Below are 22,466 nucleotides of genomic sequence, written 5' to 3'. Positions count from 1 at the left end.
TATATCATCAGCTCTGGAGCTCACACCGCTCCCACATGGTCGAATCGAAGAAAAACTCAATTTTCTAGCCACAAAAGAAACTTCTCTCCACAAACTCTACGCGGTGATCACAGAGCTCTATGACGTGACCGAAATCGAAACAGAAATGCAAGCCAACACAGCCTCCGAAGAGTCTATAAACAACATAAAGACGAGAGCCGCCAGGTTGCTACGAGAACAGCACCAGCTAAGAAACCTATCGACTTCTGCTGATTCAAACCTCGGCTCTCAATCAGGGGGCTCAACCGAGCGACAAACGAGTGCGACCAATGTGAATATTAAAACTCCCCAAATACAACGAAGATATTGAGGACTGGAAATCATTCTGGCACCAGTTTCAGCCCTCTATCCACCGCAACAGCATTTTATCTCAAGTCGACAAGTTTAAACATTTGAAGAGCCTTTTAGATGGCTAAGGCGTGGCAGTTATAAGAGGGATCCCTGTTACAGACAACTACGGCGTGGCTCTCGAGCTCCTGTAGAAGAGGTTCGGTCAGCATACCGTGATCGCGATTGTCACCTTCCTGACCTCATGTACGTAAAACCTATCGGATCATCAAAAGACAGGATGGAGGGATGGATAGATCGACGCTAACAGTGTACCCTTCATATCAGGTGGCAGCTTGCGCAATTTAGCGTTGTTGTACGTCTTAGTTGTACGTCCTAGCCTAGTTGTACGTCAGGGACGATCTCAGGAAGCTCCATGAAGATGTGACAACAAGGATAAGGAGCCTTTAAAGCTTGGGAGTCAGCGTCAACTCGTATGGAGTTCTCCTACACACCGTACTCCAAAGAGTACTTTCTCCCGACCTCCTGCTAAGGTACAAACCACACATAGATTTCTAGGGAGCTTCAGGAGAAGCTACAGACAAGCTTCCCAGACTTCTTACGTTCATCTACATGAAAATCACAACTCGAGAGAAATGCCGTCAACTTTCACCCGTTGTTGCAACAAAAAGCCCATTCCCTCACGAGGACCTTTTTCTGGCAAAAATTCTGCCTCAGCTTTCACTACAGTAGACAAGGTAAACATTCTGCGATGTACTTTTTGTGACTCTAATCAGTTCTTGCTGGGATAATGAACAGCACACCTTACAGCCCAAGAAAAAAAAGAACAAATCATACAGGAATACAAGTGTTTTCGGTATGCAAAACAGTTCCACCGGTTTAAATATTCCAGAAGCGCGCTGACACTTTTTTCTATGAAGTATGGCGGCAGACAACTGACCATTCTGTGTGACCCAGAATGGGCTGGTAGGGATTAATCGTCTACCATGCATGAGAAACCTCCACAATTCAATGGGATATCTAAAGCCGGCTCAACAGGCTCCAAGTTAAGTCCAGCTACAAACTGCTAAAGTTTAAACCAAGTGACAAGTTGATGAAACATTTCGAGCGCTTATTGATGAAGAAAGTCAGTGCTTCTTCATTAAAACAACTGTTTCTGGTAAACTTTTCTGCCAACCGGTAGGCGAAGATCACACCACTTTTGGCTTTGGTGACTCTACAAGGGGAAAAAAGAGGCGATATCTCCGCGTTGAGATTAACTGAGAAGTCTCCACAGCACGTTCGAAATTACCATAGAGGTCTTAGAGGTTTCTGAAATCTGTGGAGAGATTCTATGCTTAACAGATAACGACCTTATTCAAGATCTTCAATCGAAGGGCATGATCTTTGCTGACATTACCTTAGTGAACTTCCTATCAGAACCCGAAGTGAACATTTTTATCGGTTCAACTTACTACTGAAGTGTCACGACCGGGAATGTTAAGCACATCAACTCTTCTCTAGTTGCCGTGAAAGCAATCTTTGGCTGGTCCCTACAAGGTCTCATCAAGGTGAGAAACTCTTCTAACGTATGCACAGCCACCGCTGTATTCAAGATAAACGTCAGCGAAACACCGAACGACATCACGGCAGAGCTTCGCGAATTCTGGGAACTAGAAAGTTTAGGAATTCAAGGGTCCCCAGTGAAGCAACATCAGGAAGATCCGTGTTTGGAATCGATTTACTCGCTCAACTCTTCCGTCCACAAAGCTGACGGGAGATATGAAGCCCGACTGCTCTGGAAGTGCCCAGAAGTGCCAAGCAATGCCCGAATGCTCTGGAAGTGCAAAGCAATGCGGAGCGCAAGTTCGTCTGCTCCTTGCACAGGGGTTGCGATAATGTCAGAGCACCAAACTCTGAATAGCTGATTTAAAAAAAAGTAAGTAGGCCTCGAGGCATTTAGCATTTAGGTCTACTCACTATCCTTCCATTCAAAGCCAATCATAACTACCTACTATCCTTTCAATCAAAACTGATCGGAGCTCGGCGTCGTTCAGACGTCACCGCAGCGCAACCCCTGCGCAAGAAGCAGACGACTTGGTCTCCGCAGAAGGACGTCGCATAAACTCGCTTGGATGCATTGCTAAGAAAACTACGCCGAAATGACTGCTGCGCTACAACAAAGCAGCGAGGAAGTAGCTTAACGCGCCGAATCGGATGACGACACTGAAAAACACGAATAACGTATTCAGACACGTAGACAAGGTGTGTGTGTGTGTGTGTTTGGGGGGGGGGGGGGGGGGTCAAGCACCCCTCCCCCCCCCCCCCCCCCCCCGAAAACTTTTATTTTTCTGGGGCCTCCTCTCTCCCCTCCCCATCATACAGTATTTTGTCATGGGCGGGCCCTTCCAAGTCAAAATCCCGGCTGCCGTGCCTGAACGTATTACTTTCCCCACCAAGCAGTTATCAAAAACGATCGACAAACAACGAAAGTCAGAATAGAGTTCGACGCGTCATCGCATGCTCCCCATTGTACTTTTGTAAATTCAAACCTGCATGCTGGACCAAATTTAAATCCTGAACTCATGCGGATGTTGTTAAACTTTCTGAAGCACTCAATCGCGGTCAGCGCTGATATTGAGAAGGTGCTCCTACAGGTTTTTCTTGCACCTGAAAACCAAGATGCTCTTCCTTTCTTCTGGTTTCGTTATGTTCCAACAAGTGCTCAACCGAGCAACCCTCCTCATATATAGAAATTGAGGGTGCCATTTGGAGCTTCCTGTAGTCCCTTCCGCCTTACATCTACCATAAGGCATCATTTGGGTAGCGTCAAAGGCAGGTTTCCATTACCCGTTAATATATTATCCACGTGCTTGTATGTCAAAGATCTCCTCACAGTAGTAAAAACAATCGAACAAGTTAAGGTCCTTCACGAAGAAGCTGAGACCGTCATGAGTGAAGCTGGAATGAATCTTCGGAAGTGCGCTTATGAAGATTCATGGTGCACATTCATGGTGCACAAATTATAAGGGTTTACCAAATACTTTCGAAAAGAGCGAGTTATCAGAGCAAACAGACTTTCCCCCGGATAGCTCAGGGAGGCGCATCAAGATCCCTGGCTTCTGTGGAACAAGAAGAGTGACCATCTTGCTCTCAATATTTACAAGATGCTGGAGTTTGTGAAGCTCACTAAAATAACGAAATGTAACATATCGCAAATTTCAGCCAGAAATTCGACCCTCTCGAATGAATAGCTTCTGTAGATCTTCCAGATCTTCCAGATCTTCCAGATAACATCTCCAGAAATAGGGTGGATTGGTGTTTCCGATTATCCACTCTTCGCAAACTAAAGATGCCACGCGTTTACTCGAATTTAGACAATGGGAACTATAGTGCAGATATCAAGTCGCGTGTATTTTGAAATGCTAGTACTAAAGCACACGGTGCAGTGGCCTACTTAAGCAACAGGAGTGGAAACGATGTGTCGACGCCTCTGATCATGTCCAAGTCCTGGGTAGCCCCACTGAAGATTCTCACGCTGCCAAGATTGGGACTGATGGTAGCGCTGTTAGCCGTAAGACTACAACGATTTCTCATATCAGCTTACAAATTGCCACAACGCAATTTTCGTGTGTGTGTGTTTTTTTTTTTCTTTTTTGGGCAGACTGAAATATTGCTTTGTATTGGATCAAAGGCGCAACGACAAAATGGAAACCCTTTGTGGCCAACCGAGTGACATAACTTCAACAAATGACCGTTACTTTACAATGGAAACACTGCCCTGGTTATGAAAACCATGCTTGAGTGAACTAGAAATGATGACGTGGGGCCACCGGAGTGCTATTTCTGAAACTCCGCATGTAGAAAAATTATTAGAGGGCGCTACGAGCGAAGTGGCTCGGACTTGCCTAAACAAGGAGTAAACGAGCACAACAATAAAAGATCTTGTCCAAACGCGCAGATAATTCTTAACACAGAATGTATTTGATCAGCCGTCTTTTTTTATGAAAAAAGCGTTGCGTTCCAACGCCCCCTTGACCGCCAAACAGCTCAAGGTCACAATAGCAATATTTTTTTATATAACCCACAGTCAGGCGTCACATAAATACATAACGTCACCGCGACCTGATGTATCGTCACAACGCCATGCGACACCACGACAACGACTTCACGTCAAGGGCATCGTCGACGTTGACAACGCGCGTTACATGACATCAAGACTGGGTTCTGACGACGACGACGACGTCACGTGACGTCAAGACGGCGGCGTCCTTGTGAACGCGAAGTCATAAAGACGCTTGGCGTCAGGTCGTCGACGTCGTTGTCGATAGGACGCTACTTGACGTTACGACGACTTGCCGACAACTTCACAGCGTCGACGTCGTCGTCGACGACGACGATGTTACATGACGTGAGACTTCGTCATGACGGCGCTTCCACGTTGATGTTGGCGAAGGAAACGAAGTTACACGACGTCAAGGCTTCCTCGTGACGTTGTAGTGACGTCGCATTGACGTCGACTTTGACGTTGACGACGACGTCAGGCAGCGTTAGGACGAGGGTAACGTTGGCGTCACGCGACGTCAGGACCACGTTAACGTGATGGTATAGCAACGTTTGACGTTGCGTGGGGCGTCGATGAGCACGTCGACGTCATCCTCGACGCGGCGCAACGTCACGACCGCGTTACAACAGCGACTTGATGTCGCGTAACGGCGTCGTCCTCAACGCGACACGATGTCACGACCGCGTTGCAACGGCGACTTGATGTCCCAACGGCGCCGTCTTTAACACGACGCGACGTCATGACGAAAATTCAGGCGAATCAAGCCATTTCGATCGCAGCGCCACCGCGCCAACATTCCACATTCTGAGCTTCAACTGAAGGCATGAGCGGAGCCTGTAGCTCGACCCACTCAATCATTTCAAGTTCACTGTAACCCTGTGGACCTTTTGACTAGAGATTGCAATTCTTCACTTGTCAGCCGCCAGATGGTCAACAGGCTCTAAGGGGTTAATGAGGCCACACAATGAATGACCTGCACACTTGATAGACCACAAGAAAAACAGATGGGTATCCCCCCATAATCAACAGAAAAAAAACGGCCTACGATTTGCGTTGATCTTGATATCATTGAACCACCAATCGCTCTAGGACTCCACGACAATTTTATTCATCATCTCGAAACAGCCTGGGTTCTACGCTTTTTCACATAACTGCGAACAATTACCAAAAGAGATGAGGAAGATTGACAGCTATAGAACTTAGCAATGCCGACACTACTTTGATAAGACAAACGCAAGGTGAAGTAAACGGCCAATAACTTATCACGTTCAAAGGAAAACATCCTATCATTCTTCCTAACACACGTAAGTTAACCGAAATATTAATTCGATCCACTCATGAACGACTACTACACGCTGGTCTTCGTAACACTTTAACAAGTCTCCGAGAACATTATAAAATTGTAAGAGCTCGATAAGCAACCAAAAAGATACTCAAACAGTGCGTAACCTGTAATAGATTCCACTGTAAGCCGGCGAGCGAGACTGCCGCACCTATATCAAGTATGAGAGTGAACGAAGCTGACCCTTTCGAAGTCTCCTGTCATGGCCTTCGCTAGCTTTCTCTTCTTTAATGATGGCGACAAAGTCGCAATGTACTACATTGTTGTTGTTACGTACGTTGTACCCGGCTGTGCATCTGGAGCTTGTAAGTCACTTGACGGCCCAAACTGTCATTCTAGCTTTCAGACGATTTATTTCTCGCAGAGGAGTTTGTCGCCTAATGATGACGGATAACGCAATTACATTCCCACGGGCAAACCGTGAACTGGCAGGACTATGGAACTGCATATGCAGTGAGAAAGTCACTGCCATGTTAGCGTCTCTTCGAGTTGGGTGGCGCTCTATAGTTTAAAAAGCCGCTTGGTGGGGAGGGTTTTGGGGGAGAATAGTTCGCTGTGTGAAGACCTTTCTAAAGAAAGGTACTAAAACACTGCTTCTTTTTTTTTAATTGAAAGAGTTAGATACCGTCTTAACTGAACTCGAGACCATACTAAACTCCCGACGTTTGACATTCCTATATTTACAGGTTTCGTAACCGGTGAATCGTTCCGGCACACTTCCTTATTGGAAAGTGACTGACAACGCTGCCCCGCAGCAAACGCCCTATCGCTGTAAATTCAAACACTGCTGGCACTCAAAGAAGGTGGAAGAAGGGGCAGAAAGTAACCGATTATTTTTGGCGAAGATGAAGAAGGAAATACTTTAACGAACTACGATCTGCTCACCATTCCCGCCCTAACCCGTCACGCAGTGTAAAGGAGGTCGATTTTGATTTGGTGCATGAACATTTGCTTTCCTGGCAGTGTTCGAAAATGGGTCGGATTGCACAGACGTTCCTAGGGTGCGACGGAAAGGTGAAATGTTGCTCAATACGATTAGCGTACGGTAAGATTATCAATCGACCTATCCAACTCTTGTACCCACTGCTTTTTCCGAATGAATGCCCCAATTTATCATCACTGTTCATAGAATCCAGAGCAGGAATCCGTTTTCGTTTTATTGCCTTCCATCTTGCACAAAACAAAAAATGAAAACTCGCGGCTGCTTTCTTCCTCGACTCGACCGGACTCGGCCACCAACATGTGAAATCAGGTGGCCGTGACGTAAAGCATTCCTTTTATCGGAAACAGATGTTCTCCCAGCCGAACGAGAGAGCCTCGTCAATCAAGCGTCGCGATGCGTCGAAACAACGTTTTTGCGTCGACGTCTCGACGCAAGGACGTCGAAACGACGTCACCTACTGAGGTTTCTATGAACGCCGATTGCTTCGTAGGACTCGTTGGTCCGCGACGCTCGTGCGATCAACGCCATGGTCGCAGGTGAGTTAAAAGTGCAGCTCAAACTGTTTCGATATAGCGAAAGTATGGGCCTTGTTCCGTACGCCGGGACGCGGCAAAAGGAGAACTCACCCGACGAAGGCTGTAGCAGATCGGCGCCAGAACCGGCCGCGGAGGTGTGGCGATCACTCAGTACAGAATGGTAGGTTCACAATTCGGCTACGAACACAAAATGCTAGAAACGACGTAATATAAATTCCTAATAATTTATTCCTTTGTAGGTACACCTGCAAAGGCTGCACTGGGACGGCCACCGCCCAGGAGAGTGTTTGTTGCCGGCAATGTCCAGCCGCCGTCGTGCTTCAAAACGACGGGTGCATTGCAGAGAACACATAGTTTCGTGCTTTTTACCTGGACCCTGTCGTTTTGCGCGTGACCTAGTGGAGAAACTTCTCTTGCTCTCGTTCCCGCTGTGGCTTATACAACTGGATATTGGCCTCGGTCATTTCCGTCGAGGGTATTCATCGACAATTTCATTGTTTGCGAGCACAGTTCAAGTGACACACTATTTGTATCCAATGCGGAAGCTATAAATTCAACTGACGTGCTCGGAAAAAGAATAAAAAAAGACTCCGACACTGTGAACGTTGCGGTTACTTTGCTGGTGACGCCAAAAGGCTCTGGGTGACACAAGTTACCACCCATTACAAAACGTTTTGCTACAACTCATTTACTAATACATTCATTCATTACTCAGATTTGCTGCGAGCGTTCAATGGAGAGATTGTAAGATATAGACCGCTTTTATTTGCCAAAATGTTATACCGAAAATTAGGATTTGGACTTCCTAATCGCGCGTGCTAGTTTTCTTTTGATACCAAAAACGATATGCAGTCACTGAAATTCTGTCTAAAATCGGTTCGTGGTCCCTTCAGTGAATAAGCAAAAACCGGCTTATTGGGGCAGGGGGTAAAGGATGTTTGTTGAATATACTTAGAATGGCGCGTTCACCTGTGTGTAAGCAGGGAAAGAGGAAGAAACGTTTTTGTCACGAGGAACGGGTCAATAGTGACCGACGAAGACGAAGCGTAACCGGAGTGACGGTTACAACGGGTCCACCATCGAACTCCACATATTCGTATAAATATTGTGCATAAACCTTTTCTTATCCCTCTCGACCACGATCTTAAACATGCACAACCTTTGGGCACATCTGTAGTATATCCCAGCACGATACGTTGAGAACCCGGTTTTTGCGGACCGTCCAAAGTGGGATCGAAGCGTAAGTGTACACGCGGTAGAATGACCAAAGCTTGCGAACAGCGTCCTCTACCTCCATCTAACGTAATCAAATTCGGGTGACGCCTACTCAGCAATTGGGGCCCCGAACACGTCGCCGAGCGTCCGACGCGTTGATTGCAAACGATGCCCAGCCGAACGCTGCCGCAGCGCTTGTGTCCAACCAGCGCCTGCGTCCGATCTCACCGTGGTGACGTCGAAATGCTTGTGCACGCGGACTTTGATGACTCTAGACGGTGTTGGGTGGACGCCTTTCTGCCATTGAGACTGCGCGACCAATGGAGACTCATAGCGATGGTCCTTCTCAGTGGCTACGTATTGATTTCTGAAAAAAAAAAGTAAGGGTATGGGAATGGTGGTTCGAATTGAATAGCACTGCGTCATTCATAGCCTTCGCAGCACAAAGAAAAGCCACGGCGACCACTGTTGTTAGCTATGTTACACCTGTGGAGATGACACTTCGAGCTATTCAAAACAAACCACTATTCGCAGCCCCCCTTCCCCACACACACACGCACACACATACACAAAAGAAGAAGACGGATGATTGGTGTTTTCAGTGCATAGCGAGCGCGGCAGACGTGCAAACACTTCCGAGAATGATCGAGCGCAGCTGGAACACGCGTTCTGCTCCCAACATCCCGATTCCATGTCATCTAACGCAGATGAGGACCTGACTAAGCCCTTGGCACGGTGCTCCGCGCTCTTCGCTTCAACCAAAGGAAAGCCTATACCGCCAAGTCCGTGAGGAATGCCCGAGATTAAAATACACCGCCGCCACCGTCACGCCACGCGGAAACAAGCAAAATCTTCACGCGCGCACAAACGCAAAAAACAAAAACTGTAAACAAGACCAGAAAAGGGCAATAAGCAGAAGAAAAAAAATACAAACACAAGCGACATCGTACGCATCCAAATATGATCAAAACATAACGCAGCTTCCAAAGAAGCAAGAAGCAAAGATGTGCGAGCAACAGGTTCTGTAAAGAAGCTTCACGCAGCGTACACACAGAACACAGAAAGAAAAATTCCGAGCGTTCCAACCGCTTGGGACGTCGGATCGCTTGCCTCATTCCTATCTCGGTCTTCCTCTCTCTCTCCCCCCCCCCCTCTCTCTCTCTCTCTCTCTGCGTGCCGTTTTCTTTTTGTGCGTCTCAATGGCTTCCCTCCCTCTTCCTGTCTTTATAGAGAAACGAGATTAAAGAAAGCTACACCTTCCGTGTCTTGCCCCGTAATTAATGGCGCACAACTTCAAAACAAGCTTCCCTCGATCCCTCGTTTCAATCTTTGGCCTCCGTTTTCTTCTTTTTTTTAGTTTATATAGCGCGTTACCTCCTGGGCGTTCTTGCTAGCAGATGAGCTCGTGCGCTTGCTATTCATTAGACAGCACGAGTGGATACAAGACCACCTACTACCGCCTAGCCCTAGACCAGGGGTCTCCAAACGCCGGCCTGCGGGTCGAATCCGATCCACGGAGGTCTACCGACCGGCCGTGGCTGGCCGCACTCCTTTCAATGAAGCCCGGCCCGATTCCCGCAGGCCCCCCTGCTACCGATGCAACAATAAGCGCGCGTAAAGAAACTGCGCCGCAACGCGCACCAACTGCGTAAACGAAAATATCAGAAAAAAAATACGACAAAAAGCTTAAAGCGTGTTCTCTCATCACATCATTCATTGGACATTGCAGAGCACCGCAATATCACAAGATTGGAAACGACGTTTAAAGCAGGAAAAAGAAGCGTTCAATCTAGCGTCCAAGAATGAAACAGAAGCGTCCCAGTACACGGCTCTGGGACATTGGTATCACCAGCGCCACTCGTTTTCGGACCTTTCTTTCATATCCGTGTAACCACCAACGGTAAACTTCCTTTGCGTTCGCACGTATGTTGTGCTACTTGACCTATGTCGTATCTATAAGCATAATGTCAGCATCATTTAATTCTATCATTCTCGTTAGTCTTGTGCCCTGTGCGAACATGCCAAAGTTCTTATGCACTTCGATCTATGCCTTGTGAGTTTTCTGGGTCTCAATTATTGCATCATGTCACAATTAGCTTAATATCTAATTTCAAAATAAATTATATGTATTCGACCGCCTCAATGTTTACTCTGACTTTCAATATTTTTTAATTGCCTGTTTAAAATTATTTACTTGATTTTTTTCTTTGGCCCACTCACGGTGACGTCCCTCGCAAGGGAAGTATTCACGGGCGGACTGAGTGTATGCATACTTCCCTGTGACGCACTGGGGACACCAGTCATTGTGCTTTCCAGCATCAGTTTAACCAATGAGAAGGATCATCGGTATAAGGCTCCCTATATCATGTGATGCGGTCCGAGTGGCGAAATTGGTGAGTGCCTGCGTGACCAATGGACCATTGGGGCCGTGATACCGCTTACAAGTACTATGCATAATTGCGTGAGTCGCCTTCGCTGGGTACTGACGGTTACTTCTACTTACTGGTTTCCTCGAACTACAACTTCTGCGGTGCGAAACTAACACAGTGAATTAAACGCTCGAGGCGCATAAAATACTGGCATGACCGCAAATGACGTCACATGTGAGCTATGTATTGGCTCAGCCAATGAAAAGGATGACACAGTGGTTCCACCAGTCTCTAGCTGCAAGTCTCAACAGTTCAATGTACAGGCTTTTTTTATTGATCATGGGTAGAGTGCCTTCATACACACTAATCATGGGTTATTATTTGTTCACCCTGGTGTCAAGTTGGTAACCATGGCGTTTAAAACAAAATAATCGAAATTCGTTAATTAGTTAAATAATTACGTATATGTTTGAATTTACTTTTTAGACTTTTATATAGGGGGGAGGGGGGCATAATGCGGATGGAGAATTGACACTGGACCTCCAGTACGGTCTATACACCATTCCACTATCATAGCCTCCCCTATGCTGACAAAGCTTGGCAGATCGCCACGAGAAGCGGCTGCCGAAATTGAAAAGGTAGAGCGGCAGACAACGGATGAGAGGAGAGCCACGTGACGGACGCCCCGCTGTGGCTAGACGCCGAAACGAACTTCTCCCGAGCGATGAAATGTCCGCTCGTGCTCCTCGCATTCCTCGCGCTAGCGCTTCTTTTCTCGTCGGGTTTGAAAACCATGTTTCGGGTCCTCGCTGCTGCAAGAGATGTGCGCTGACGTCCAGTTCCCTGACAAATGCTACGAGATCCTCGCGCTCCAAATGGGCGGCCGTGCACTCTACGGCTCCGTCGTCGAACTGCCATGCTTTGTGAGTACAAAGAGGCTTCGGATGCGAGCAAATTACGCGACATATGCACGAACACTGGAAATGAATTTGGCCAGGAGCCCTTTTTTCGGGAAAATGTTTATACTTCAGGCTTTCAGCGTCCATGACAGGTATACGCGCGGTTGTGCACTGCAAGCACTGTTCAGAGCACGGTGTAAGATAATACTCTTCAGGGGAGGACAGCGCGCTCCTCGCGCAGTGCAGATAAAGTTCGCTTTGCACTCTCTCTCCCACTATGGTTTCAAGCGGCGCCGGCAGATGACTCGTCGACCCGTGGGCACGGCAAAGACGGCTCGTGCCACCTCATGCTCCACACGCGCGGAGCTCCAGCGAGGTTGTCGCACGTGCAGGAAGACCACGGTGTACCGGGGTGTCATGGCAACGAGATAATGTTTTTCGCTCTCACACAGTTTCGCCGTTTGGCCGCCGGCGACACTGTCAGCCGTGGGCACGGTGGCCGCGGAATAATGCAACCTTTCGGATGCCCGTCGAACGAACACTATCGGATTCCTCGTGCCGCTCGTTCAGCGCCGCCGTGTCCTCACCTAACTCAGGGCCACATGCTCGCGCTTGTAGCATCGGCTGCGTTTGGACCACAGTGTAAGTTATATACACTTTAGGTGAGGACACCGGCACGAGGAACAATGAGACGCCATCGACAAGATAAACTCCTCTTACGAGCGCATGCGTGCGCCCAACAGATCTTAAAGAACTAGCGTCACTCACTGGCGAAATGACGGCAACTGTGGAAAGACATAAACAAAATATATCGTTGCCATGACATCAGACGAGCACGAGCTCCTTGCTCAAAGATGTGCGACTGCCGTACGAAAGATGCCATGGCAACGAGATATTTTATTTATGTTTTTACACAGTTGCATCTGTAGGCAAATTGTTTTTACTGACCCACTGCTAGCGCCCCCTATAGTGAGAGAAAATGTTGGTGGCGGCCAGCCCTCTCCTTTATGATTGGGACAGAAACCGTGTGCGTTGGTTGGTTAGTTCGAAAATGTCTTTATTATAATTATAAAAAAAATGGTGATTTACGCTCGCCTATCTTGACTTAAATCACCTTCTTTGAGCGAATGAGTTTATGTAACTTTTTTTAGATGAATCGTGTGAGGAGGCAATCGAGGGTTGCCTTGCGATGCTCGGGGGATCCAGCGGACAGGAGCCATTTTTCAAAACTCAAAAAGTCAAATTTGTCGTCAGTTGTTAATACAACAGGAGGTAATACCCGTGCCACACGGGCAACTCGAATGCCATTTAAAACGAATGACATTTGAACGATCGGCCAATCAGCGCGCGACACTCCGAGCGTGGGGCGTTCAAAGCGCGACAGATCGCGAGCCGATTCGTCGATCACACGAATGTCATTCGTTGTAAATGGCATTCGAGTAGCCCGTGTGGCATGGGTATTAGTTTGCCAGAATATGGCGACATTGTTACCCACTGTAGATAAGCAATTTAGCCAGTGTAGTACGACTGCTAGCCTGGGGTCTTTAAAGGCGCGTTCACACTCTTGCAACCGAGTACAACCGAGTACGACCGAGAAAGACTTCTTGGGACCGGATGCACTGAGCGGAGCTGGTCCTAAGAGATCGCAAGAGGCTTAAAAACCGGTTTGGTCTCTCTCGGTCGCACTCGGTTGCAAGAGTGTGAACGGGCCTTAACGTGCAGCACGCAGTAGTGAATCCACGACCGCACGCCGGGACGATGCTCATTCAGATCGAAACGGGCAGGGGTGGGGATTAAACCCGGGATCCCTGAGTTCTGCGACCTATTCTTCAAGGCTATTCGGTTGCATTTGAAGTGGTAATGCCTCTAGGGCTTTCCGCCTCGTCTCTTGAGTGCAGGGAAAGTCCGAGGAGACATGGGTCTCTAGGCGGTCTCCTCGTTCCTGGGTTGGGTCGAGGGTCCTGCTTGTGAGTCCTGAAGTTCTGGCGCTTGCTGTTTCGCTGCTTGTCTGCTTTCCCTGAAAATGGATGCGCGTTTGCGTTGGTGCGAGGTGTGTGCGGCCTGCGTAACAAGTAGTTTTTTTATTATTATTATTATTATTATTATTATTATTATTATTATGTGTTATTAAACAATTTAAACCTATTTTTCCAAACCCGTGCGGCGGAACGATTGAGGCGGATGCAAGATCGTGTCCAGCAGAGGAGTGAGAGCACTACGGCGTATTTTCACTCAAAAGGACCCCTCTGCTGCGAAGCGAACCTTGATTTCTGTGACACACGGGAGCAAGTGATCACGGGCCTGCGTTCGAGACGCCTCAGCGCCATGTTAATGGGAGAAACGCTCGATTTCGAAGATGGTCTCCTGGATGACATACAGAAATTTGAAATAATCGACCGAGAGAGACAGGGGCGTTTCGGTGGTGTACGTGACAAAAAAAGGGTGTGGCGAGCGCATCGCGCTCTCTAGTTGCGGATGCGACACCTCTAAGGAAAACCGTTGAAGTGCGAGACACCGGGAAGGACAGGAGAGCACCACTTTCAAACAAAAGGGGAGAACGCCAGTGTTATAACCGGAACCAGTATGGGCACATGGAACGAGATTGCCCTCAGTCGAAACCATGTATAAAGTGCCTGCGGTGCAATGGAACAGACCACACTCAACGCCTCTGCAGAGAGGCAGCACAGTCAGAGCAAAATCAAGCATAAGTCAAACATCAAATATAACCAAGCATCCCGATGTTTTGCTAAATGATGTGACGCTGAATGACGAGTTTGTCCCCACTGTACTTGTTGACACTGGTAAGTGCGGCACGATGTGACACGGAGCTTGTTCGGGAGTCAATACCCCTCTATGGATGTTGAGAGTCAGTACCCCTCTATGACGGTGTTTTTGCAAGGGGCATTCCCATTCTCTTGGTCCCGGATGAACCCCAGACCGTGGACTTGCTGATCGGACGAACATTCACAGAACTACCTTACCTGACGTAAACAAGTATAGGAGGTTTCCTTCGTTTTTGACACAAAAACGACTGCCTATTTGCCCACTTGGGATCATTCGAGAGTCGGCAGAAACTTCAGCTAAAGGCAAGTGAAGAGTCTACCCTAAAGAAAGACAGGGTCAACTCGATTACTACGGCGGCAGAGCAGAAGCTGGCGAGCCCCGTCGCCTACATACATTGTGGACAAGATGTCCTCATCGACATGACACTCGGCGAGGTCACATTGCCTATGTGTCCCGGCAGCCACCACGAGACAGTCATCCGGAAGGGACAGCCTCTTTGTAGAGATGAGGCAGTTGAAGTTTTGAAGGTGGTCATCAAGGATTATCATGAAGTTTCCACTGAGCGAGAACCTATTGAGAACACTGAGATCAATGTTGGACTTACAGTGACAGAGGAACCACGGACAGAACTGATGTAAGTACTGAACGAGTTCAGAAAATGCTTCGCAATGATGCCGAGCGAATTGGGCTGTACGTCGGTGATGGAAATTGACATAGTTGAAGCTCCGAGTAGCACCCCTTTTTCTCTGCGGCCTTACCGGACGAATTCTGAAGCACGAGAAACGATACGCAAGATCGTCAAAAGGTGGAATAATCTCGGAGTGGTTACAGAGACGAACTCTTTTCTTTATTCCAGTCCTGTGTTGGTAGGGGACAAAAAGAACGCGGAGAAGAAACTGGTACTCGAATACAAAAGACTGAATATCCAGCGGACTCAGAAGACACAAATCGCTCGTTGGTATGACCTGATTCAGGAATTCGACTTCACTATCAAGCACCGACCTGGTACCCAGATGATTCATGTTGACACCTTGAGTCGCCAACCTGCGGAAGACTCGAGAGACACCATGGACGATCTTCTTGAAGGACGTTTTGAAGTATGTCTGACTTGCAGCCTGCAAGATCAGATACTTGCCATGCAAAGAAGAAGCGAGGAGCTGCGTCAGCTAATCGAGATACTGAAAAAACCAGAAGGCGTCCGTACGAAGGAAGAAAAGAGCAAAGCTAAGGATTTTGTCCTCAAGGATGGCAAGCTGATGCGGATCATTTATCAGGATAAGCAGAGAGCGGTGAAGTTTGTTTTGCCCAAGACAGTGCGTAAAGTGTAAGTGGCACAGCGCCACGACCTCTTCGGAATATTTTCAGTGGACAGAGCAGTGGCAAAGCTTCAGGAGACGTTTTGGTTTCCCCGTATGCGAAACTATGTGCGTAAGCATATTTCTCAGTGTTTTTAATATATTCATAGCAAGGTTCCTGGTGGGAAGAAGGAGAGACTGCTCAACCCCATCCCGTCATCACAACAGCGATGAAGGACCCCGATAACCGTGATTGGGACGTAAACCTCAAGCATGCAGAGTGCAGCCTAAACAGTGCAGTTAACAAGACAACTGGGAAGACTCATTCAGAGCTACTGCATGCCTACAAGTCACCCTTTCATGGAATTGCAATGCAAGAGCTTGCCATGAATGAAAATGCTGTATGGACTGAACCCAGCGAACTGCGGGCAAAAGTCGATAGCGTTTACTAGAGTAACAAGAAAAGAGTAAGCACGGGTAAGACCATCGGCACTACTCGACAAGATTGTACGACATGGGAGAAGTAGTATTCATGAGGATGGCAACACAGAGCACCGGACACCCAACAAAAACAGAACCCAAATATGGAGTACCCCCGGCCGTCCCTCAGGTGTTGCCTGCGGACACCTACCCTGTAGGGGATCTGAACCCAAGCTCAAGGGGCCGGTTCACAACCACGGCAAACGTTTCACAACTAAAGGGGTGGTCAACGACGACTAAGGTTTCCCACCTCGAAGATTATGCAGTCTCTGAGGATTTCAAGGACTCACAAGAAGAGCCCCCTGCTGCTAGGAGCCCCCTTAGAAAACCTACACTGTCTGCAAGATTGCGAGACTGTGTAGCGTGAAATAGTCTCCCCCTGAGACTGGGGTAGAAAAGAGAGCACAACAGGAGGTAGAAAAAGCGGAGGCAACGTCTCAACAAGCAATTGAGGCAATTGAGACTTTGCCTCCTCTTTTTATACCTCCTGTTGTGTTCTCTTTTCTACCCCAGTCTCAGGTTTACAATCATGTTCAACTTACACCAGCTCGCCTGCACTATAACTATTTTTAGTCTCCCCCTTTTTTTTCCTTTTTTCTTGTTATTGCGCGTGTTCGGTTTTTAAGCTTTTTTTTTTTTTCTCTTAACGAGGACAATAAATCTTTAGGACGGCCGAATGTAGGCAAATCGTTTTTACTGACCCACTGCAAGCGCCCCCTATAGTCAGACGGAATGTTGGTGGCAGCCAGCTCTCTCCTTCATGATTGGGACGGAACCACATGTGCGTTGGTGCGAGGTGTGCGTGGCCTGTGTGGCATGTAGATTTTTTTGTTTTTTAGAGCGCAGCTCTTAGGCGTTTGTTTCTGGCTTGAGAAGCGACGCCGTCGCCGCCGGCGTAACCGCGCTTTGCATTATGGGACGTTTCCCATAATGACGTCACACGTGACATCACGAGGGTCACGAATGAGGAGGAGGAGGAGGGAGAAGGAGAAGAGAGGGGAAGGGAAGGGGGAGAGAAGAGAAAGAGGAGCGGTGGAGGAGGGAAGTTGCCAGCTATCGGTTGTGCAGGCAAGTGCTATCACCATCCATAAATCACAGGGACGCACGTATGAAAACGTGGCGCATTCGTTAGCCAAGTAGTCATCTACATGGGTACGGGTCTGTCCTGTACCCATCGATTTCTGTGGCACGTCAAACTAAGTTGGTAAATCGTGTGCCGCCAAGGTCGACAACGGCTTGCCAGTGGTAGCTCTGTATCTCTCGCCTACAGCACTCGCCAAATGTTTCGTGCAAGACAAAGAACTTTATACCAGTCATACAGGGACGTGCACTCGCTGTTCTGCTGTACCATCTCGGAGGAGCACGCTCATGACCAATGCTGAAGAAGTCAAAAACGCCGAGCAGTCTTCGACAGAGTCCAGGGCAAGTAGGAGGACATCGAGATAATCACATGCTTCGTCAAAGTGTTGACTCTAACGCTGTCTCGTTCTCCCGCCTTGCTCTTGCTGTCCTGTTTCCTGGAACCAGCAGAAAGACAGTGGAACTTCCAGATGTGAGAACTATATTTCCTTTCTCGGGACAAGCGGTAAGCAATACAATATATATATATATATATACCCGTATTTTGTTCGGTTCGACACACTGATATATATATATATATCAGTGTGTCGAACCGAAAATATACGGGTTCGGTTACGGTTCAGGTTCAGGTAAATTTATTTTGTTCCGGTTCAGTTCCGGTTCGATTAATTCGATCCGCGAACCGGTTCGCGAACCGGTTCGGGCTGCTGAACCGGTTCGCGAACCGGTTCGGAAATTATGAATGACAAATTGCAACATCAAAATAACAAAATCAAAATAACATCAAAATAACATCAAAATAAAAAAATTAAAAAATTGCAACATCACGTTCTAGAAACGTGTTATGAAATGAGCACACAGCAGCATTTAGGATTTACGAGATTGTAGAAAAATAAAATCCCGTGACGCGATTTTTTTTTTTTTTTGCACAGCTTTCTAATTTCTTTTTTCCGTGCAAGCCGCGACCAGCGCAATACTGGTTCCTATGTCAAGATTTATGGATGCAGCGTTTGTCAAGATTCAAGGATGCAGCGTTTATATTCCTAAGACTGAGTGGAGAAGAAAAATATGTAAGCGAGGTGTGTGTCAGTTGACGACACTTAAAAAACAAATGGCATTGATAGCACATTCATTGTCAACAGCGCGTGGCCGAACCGTTTTGACATGAGCCGGTAACCGTTATTTTTTTTCCGGTTCAGTTCCGGTTCGGGTTCATCGCAATAACAATATAACGGTTCGGGTTCGGGTTCAGTTCCGGAAAAAATACCGGTTCGGTTCCGGTTGTCGGTTCGGTTCGGTTCCGGTTCGACACCCTGATATATATATATATATATATATATATATATATATATATATATATATATATATATATATATATATATATATATATATTCGACACCCTGATATATATATATATATATATATTCGACACCCTGATATATATATATATATATCAGGGTGTCGAACCGGAACCGAACCGAACCGACAACCGGAACCGAACCGGTATTTATATATATATATATATATATATATATGCGTTCCTCTGCTTTTGAGCGCGCCGCGCGCATCGAACGCGCGACGCCGCTATTCGCGGAATTAAGTCAATAGACCATTTGCTTATTACTCAAGCATCAAGGAGAATGCAGGGATTGGTGTTCCACGCGCCGCACGTGCTGGCGCCAGCAGTAGTAATTTTCTAAAGCAAATACCTAAAACAAATGACATCTTTCACGCGCGTTTGCCAGCGCTTTATTTTGGTTATTTACTTCGAACCTTTTATACGGGGAAAGCGTGCGCGTGTGGCGCGTCGAACACCAATCCCTGCATTCTCCTTGATGCTTGGGTAATACAGCAAATGGTCTATTGAGGGGCAGACTCCGAATGCCGTGCAGGAAAGCCGGCGCTACGGGGATAGACTAGGAACTGTCGGCGGTGTTCTATAAACGCCGGAGAAAAAATGCAGGCGTCCGAACCAGAGCTTTGGCTAGAGTAAACTTCTTTCTTTTTATTTTCCTGGCTCCCAAGCCACGAGCGCTGGCAGAGGCTGGCGCTCGTGAGAACCAGCATTGCGAGCCTAGCGCATCTGTCTGTGTCACTATAGGATCCCTCCCCTAGTTGCGCGGAGCAAAAGTTGTGGTTGTGCTCCACGTAACGATCTTTTTGGAACCAGGTTGTTGGCGGGTGTTGGTGACTTGGGTAGTTGTTCTGGACAGTTCAAGCGGGAAAACGACAGGATTTGTCACGGAGGAAGCTAAATAGGCAGGTTTCACGCGGTCCAGCGTGACCACATCGTGACGTCCGTTGATGTTGACCGTGATGGTTTTTTCTGTTCGAGAAAGAACTTCATACGGTCCGTCGTATGGTGGCGTGAGGGGTGCTCGTACAGCATCTCTTCGCACGAATACGTGTGTACAGGTGTGGAGGTCGTCGCTAATGAAAATCTGCCGTGAAGTCTGTTGTCTGGGTGGCACTGGCCGCAGGGAGGAAAAGAAATTTCTCATCTCTTGAAGATAGGACGGGAGGTCAGGATCTTCCGATGGTACATGTGTGAGAAATTCTCCAGGCAACCTAAGCGTAGCGCCATAGACCAGCTCGGCGGAGGTGCAAGCGATGTCTGTTTTGAAGGTAGAACGGATTCCCAGGAGGACGAGAGGAAGGTGGCTAACCCAATGAGCACGATCTTCTTTCGTCATCAGTGCTGCCTTGAGTTGGCGATGGAGCCGTTCAACCATTCCATTGGATGAAGGGTGGTATGCAGTGGTGTGTACGTGGCGTACGCCCAAGATCTTGGTGAGGACTGTGAAAAATTTACATTGAAACTGTCGGCCACGGTCGGTCGTGATGGTGGACGGACAGCCAAACCGCGCGATCCATGTAGATAGGAAGGTGTGGGCGACTGTCTCCGCTGTTATGTCGGTGAGCGGAACAGCTTCCGGCCATCGCGTGAACCTGTCCACACATGTCAAAACGTATCGGAAACCGCTTGACGATGGTAGAGGTCCCACAATATCAATGTGGACGGGATCAAATCTGGCATCTGGAGGTCGAAATGCATGCAGCGGTGTATTCGTGTGTCGAAGTACTTTAGAACGTTGACATTTGCTGCATGTTTTGGTCCATCGACGGATGTCAGCATTAATCCGGGGCCAGATGTATCGTGCCGTAACGAGGCGTTGCGTTGCACAAATGCCCGGATGACTAAGATCATGAATGGAATGGAAGATGGCTTGTCGAAATCGCTCGGGTATGTATGGTCTAGGTGTGCCGGTTGACACGTCGCAGACAAGCTCGCAGTTGGCGAGTGGCAGTGTGACGGGTTGGAGCTGCAGAGATGTAGAGGACGCTCGTAGCGTTTGCAGCTCGGAGTCTTCCTGTTGTGCGGAGGCCAGTTCCGAAAAACTGACAACAGGAGGTGTTGAAACACCGTCAATGCGTGAGAGTGCGTCTGCTGGCGTGTTGTCCGTTCCGGCGACATAGCGTAGATCAGTAGTATACTCGGAGATATACGAGAGGTGTCGAATTTCTCTGGCGGAGTAGGAATTGGGATTTCCCACGAATGCGTAAATCAGGGGCTTATGGTCAGTTAGCACGTGGAAAACTCGACCTTCCAAGAAGTACCGGAAGTGCCGAACGGTCGCATAAATTGCAAAGAGCTCGCGTCCAAACGTGCTGTAGCGTGTCTCTGCAGGTTTGAGCTTTTGTGAGAAGAATCCAAGTGGATTCCACCCATTTTCGCCGTACTGCTGTAAGACAGCGCCGACAGCAACATCGGACGCGTCTACCATGATACGCGTCGGGGCGTTTGACATAGGATGCACGAGTAGTGTGGCATCGGCGAGGGCTTGCTTGGCCGCGGTGAAAGCCTCCACTGCGCTGGTGGTCCATGATAGTTGTGCCGAGGACTTGCTCGGAGCAAGTCTGTGAGAGGCTGAATGATTTGTGCACAATGTGGGATGAAGCGCCGATGAAAATTAATGAGGCCCAGAAATTCCCGCAGCTTACGTAGAGATTTGGGTTGTGGGAAGTCTCGTATGGCTTGCACCTTAGATGGGAGAGGTTCGATGCCATCGGGAGTGATGAGGTGCACTAAATATTCCAGTGTCGTAGTACCAAAGGTACACTTCGCCACATTGATTGTAAGCCCGTAATCGCGGAGGCGTTCGAAGAGCAGGCGCAGATGTGTTGTGTGCTCCTCGTGGGATTTGCTCGCGATCAACAAGTCATCCACGTAGGCAAATACAAAAGGCAGTCCATGAAGAACTTCGTGGACGAATCTCTGAAAGGTTTGTGCGGCGTTTCTCAATCCGAAAGGCATGCGAACGTACTCGAAGAGGCCAAATGGTGTTGTGATGGCTGTCTTCGGAATATCTGCAGGCTCGATCGGGATGTGGTGAAACGCCTTCACCATGCCGATTTTGCTAAATATAGAGGTTCCCGCCAGGTGTTCGGCGAAGTCGTGTATGTGAGGCAGTGGGTAGCGATCGGGTTGTGTATGGGTGTTTAGCGCCCTGTAATCACCGCACGGCCTCCAGTACCCTGGGTCTTTCTTAGGAACCATGTGGAGTGGTGATGCCCAAGAGCTGTTGGATGGTCGAATTATGCCTAGTTCTAGCATATGCTCGAACTCTCGTCGTGCTACTTGCAGGGGTTCGCCAGACAGACGACGAGGGCGAGCAAAAACGGGAGGGCCGGAAGTGACGATGTGGTGTGTCACTGCATGCGGTGGCGGCTCTGCCATGTTGGAGGACTTCGTGATTTCAGGAAATTCTTTAAGAATGTCTGAGAATCTTGAAGGAGGCAGGATGTTCCGGATGCAAAGGGGAGGTAGTGTTGTGGACACGCCGTTGACAGCCAGATGAGTCTTCCTGTCAATAAGGCGTCGATGGTGCATGCTGACGTCCAGATCGAAGTGTGAAAGAAAATCTGAGCCTAAGATGGGGTAGGTCACGTCAGCAATGATGAAAATCCATCGAAAGATCTTACGAAGCCCTAAGTCCAGGGTCAGAGATTGTCTGCCATATGTTGGAATGTTTGAGCCGTTTGCCGCGACGAGATGTGAACCGGGCAATGGACGTCGTCTCTCTGCATGTGTAGGTGGGATTACGCACATTTCAGCTCCTGTGTCGACGAGGAAACGGCGGCCCGTTATTC

At 48.1% G+C, this 22,466-nt stretch overlaps 1 pseudogene; it reads left to right on the top strand.

The window, feature by feature from the left end:
* The first annotated feature begins 14,879 nt into the window (after positions 1–14,879).
* LOC120842222 overlaps positions 14,880–22,466 on the top strand; it is a 59,611-nt pseudogene continuing 52,024 nt past the window's right edge.

This window comes from Ixodes scapularis, unplaced genomic scaffold (genome assembly GCF_016920785.2).
Source record: "Ixodes scapularis isolate PalLabHiFi unplaced genomic scaffold, ASM1692078v2 PGA_scaffold2__306_contigs__length_199485367, whole genome shotgun sequence".
Taxonomy (NCBI): Eukaryota; Metazoa; Arthropoda; class Arachnida; order Ixodida; family Ixodidae; genus Ixodes; species Ixodes scapularis.
Note: the sequence above shows the minus strand (reverse complement) of the source record. Positions and strands in the feature narration are given on the sequence as shown.